Raw genomic sequence first — 3,768 nt, 5'->3', positions numbered from 1 at the left:
GCTAGCAGAAATATCTACATTCTCTGTGCATCCTATTTTACATTAGAATTCCCAACTTTTTGTTTTCCTGCAAGTCTCACACCCTGGTAAAGGGCCACTCAGAGTTCACACAGCTGATATACCACGCAGCATACACCCCTGTAATACACCGTCTTAGTAATACAAATAATAGAGATAAGAGCCGCGGTCCTTCCCATGTCCTAGTGCCACTAGATGGCACCAGGTGCGTACCCTTCCCAGCCCGGGGTGTCCCCGGGAGAAACTGGAAGAAGCGAGGGAAACGCAGCCCAGCCCCTGGTGCAGAGCCTTTGGTGCTGAGGCACATGCCCGTGCCTTCTGCTCCTCCTTCCCGCAAGGACCATGGGCTGCTGGGGCAAAGGCATACATCTGAGCCTTGAAATCGAACCTTCATCATTGTTCTGGGGTGTTTCCCCATGAGAAAATTGCCTGTGGTGGCATTTGCTGTGCTACCAATCGCACACAGGCACCCATCCCCAGCTCCCAAGGCTGGAAAGTCTCAAAGGCAGATGTAAGTTATTCTGGTTAATTCTAGGATCCCAGCATGAGTTTCCCAGCATTGACAGGCTCCTCTTGGGACTGGGGAGGAAAGGGAGTATACCACAATTTATCTTTCTCTGATCAGCAAGTGGCTTGCTCTGAGGTTTCCTAGGTTTAGGGATCGATTCTCCTCATGACCATTTGTGATCCAACAGAGCTCAGCATGTCCCAAATCTTCAGTATTACCTGCTTATTCATCATCAGGGCCTTCATTAGCTGTTATACAATCTTGGCAAACCCACTAAGTAAACTAGGAAGCGCAGATCACATCTCAGCAAATGTCTGAGGTCTTTCCGCAGAACTTGCAGCATAATTGAGGAGCATTTTCCACTGTCCTCAGCATCAAACATGAAAGGTGACCCTCAGAGACAAGAGCTACTGAGGCTCTGCCACACACAGCACTTCAAAGCAGACAGCCAAACCCCAGCCCTGAGCAGTGTCAGGGACATGGGTGACAAATCATTGCTCACCACAAAACCTGTTGGCCAAGTGCAGAACTGGAGAGCTGATGGACAGAGAGCAGCTCTGAAAAAAAGCCAGAGTATCAAATTACCAGGAGCAGCATGACACTCTGCTGCCCACATCCTGGCTGGCAGATCACAGTAACAGGTGAGCATCACAGTGGCATGACCCTGGAGTCAATGGGATCTCTGTGAAACCTTTCATACAGAGTGTGGGAGAGGTTCTTTGTGCAAAGAGCTCCTGGTGCTGACCTCCGAGAGATCCTGTCCTGTTCACAACAGTCGAGCTGCTGGGCCTGAGGGCAAGTGGGAGATGCTCAGCATGGTCTTGTGGCGGCCCTGGCAGGCTGCCCCTGCCCACATTTGAGGCCACAAGATAATCCTGCAAAAGGATCCTGAGTGTGACCCTGCTTCCCAGCCCTCTGCAGAGAGCAGCACAAATCCCACATGAATGTTTTGACTTCAGTTTAAGGTGAAGGCTAGAGAGGAGGAGGCTGCATCACTGGGGAAGGTGAGGGCAATAGCAGAGTGGGGGGCTAAACAGGGGAAGTCTCTCATCCCCTTTCCCCACAGCCTTCGCTCCCTCATCACCCCAGATAGCCCCAGGGAGAGACCAAGCATCTCCTCTGCTACTGCCTCCCATACTGAAGACCCACCGGAAGCCTCTACACACACCATCTGTTCTCCCCAGGCGACTTGCAGGTGGCTGAGGACATCCCTCCTACACCATCTGCCTCCACACCAGGTGGCTTACCCCCCATCACTCCCTCATGCCCACCCCATCAATGTCCTTGGGCTCTGGAAAACCTGACATCAGCCACCAGTACTAAACCTCATGAACAAATTCAAGTTCTCAGTTGCCCTCTCTAGGGCTGAATGCTACAAACAGGGTGCAGAACCTTTCTGCTTAGAAACCTCACTGGAAGCAGTGCTTCTTTGCACACAGAAGAGAAGACGCTGCCCATCCCCTGCCCACCCAGCAAGGACAGGCACAGCAGCAGGTGTGATAGCATGGGGCTTGTCCTCAACCATCTCACCCACAGGGTCAGTAATGGCAAATCTGGAGTCCCCCATGGCTCCCAGCCATGGATTGCAATCAGAATACAGCCTCATCTGACTGCAAATGTCAAATGGCAGAGACGTACATAGACATCAACACGGACGTGGCAGGAGCCGCCGTGTGCTGTGGGATTATTTTTAGCCCAACCATGACTGAAATGTCAGAGAGGTTTGTATTTGTTTTCTCTGGAAGGCCTGCTGCTTGAAATGCCCATCAGCAGAGGCTGAGTCTGACCCTGATGTGGCAGTTGGGTCTCTCATACCCTCCCGCCCTTGAAGAAAACATGCAGTTAGGTGGGAGAGGAAGGTGGCTGGCCCAGTGTGCTGGCAAGGCTGGCACTCCTCAGAGGGCAGGTATCTAACCACACCCACAGTCTGACTCATGCCCACCCTGCCAGGCTGCAGCTTTGCCAGTTCCCCCCAGTCTCCCTGTATCCCAGGAAAGGTCTCACCAAAGTTGCAATAGAATACATAGAATACATAGAATACATAGAATAAACCAGGTTGGAAGAGACCTTCAAGATCATCGCGTCCAACCCATCAACCAATCCAACACCGCCCAAACAACTAACCCACGGCACCAAGCACCCCGTCAAGTCTTCTCCTGAAAACCTCCAGTGATGGCGACTCCACCACCTCCCCAGGCAGCCCATTCCAATGTGCAATCACTCTTTCTGTATAGAACTTTTTCCTAACATCCAGCCTGAACCTCCCCTGGTACAGCTATAAAATGCAAGGGAGACAGGAGCTGAGGCTTTGAGGCAGACATGCCATCAGGAAGGGCAGGCGGGTCACAGGATGCTCTCACTGCCTTTTAATGATTGTGAGGGACAGAATGTAACAACGACAAGGTCTCATGGTGGTCTGAAAGTCCACAGATGGCTCCCTGGAGATGAAGCAGCCTGTTCCTTACTATTTCTCTGCCACTTGCCCCATGTTCAGTGCTGTGCCAGGAGCAAAGCTCATGACATTTATAAACCTGTTCTGAGTCCTGCCAAGTTCACAGGACCTCGCCTGTGTGAAATGCTCTGGGCAAGGAAGCTGTCCCTGAGCCAGAACACCCTGGAGTGATGGTAAAGCACTGCAGAGCATAGCAGCACCCACTTGAGTCTGCACTTTCTGCTGCTCCCTGGTCCTGATGTGTCCCCCACCTCACACATTGATGGGTTATGCACAACTTTGCCTCTTCTTTGGGGAGAATGGTTGCTAAGAAAAACACTGGCACATCTGAAGTAGTAGAGCTTTTTGCTTGTTTACATGGGCAGAGAGGAGCAGTAATGGCCTATATTAACACAATAGCAAAGGAGGGCCTTGAACCAGATCCAGGCTGGGGATTGCAACTAATCCATAGATAACTGGGAAGAAAAGTCAGTGTTTTCGAAACTAGAGCTGCCTATTTACATCTGAAAACAGCACAGACCTTGCCCAGAGGCTGGGACAAACAGCTCCTTTCAGTGCCTGCTTCCCATGAGGCATTCCCCTCCTTCTCCAAGAGGAAATTTCCAGTAACTGAGGTATAAAAATGAATGCAAGACTCTGCTCCAGAGGCAGCTGAAAAACTCATATAGGAAGAGCTCCCTGTCCCACAGCTAGCACCACGGCAGGCTGCCCCCAAAGCGGGCCACAGCCTTTGTCTGTGAGGAATGAGGGAAAAGGGAGCCCTGTCTGTACCCATCTTGGTACAGGTCAG

The sequence above is a fragment of the Dryobates pubescens genome, chromosome 5 (genome assembly GCF_014839835.1).
Source record: "Dryobates pubescens isolate bDryPub1 chromosome 5, bDryPub1.pri, whole genome shotgun sequence".
NCBI classification, from domain to species: Eukaryota; Metazoa; Chordata; class Aves; order Piciformes; family Picidae; genus Dryobates; species Dryobates pubescens.
Note: the sequence above shows the minus strand (reverse complement) of the source record.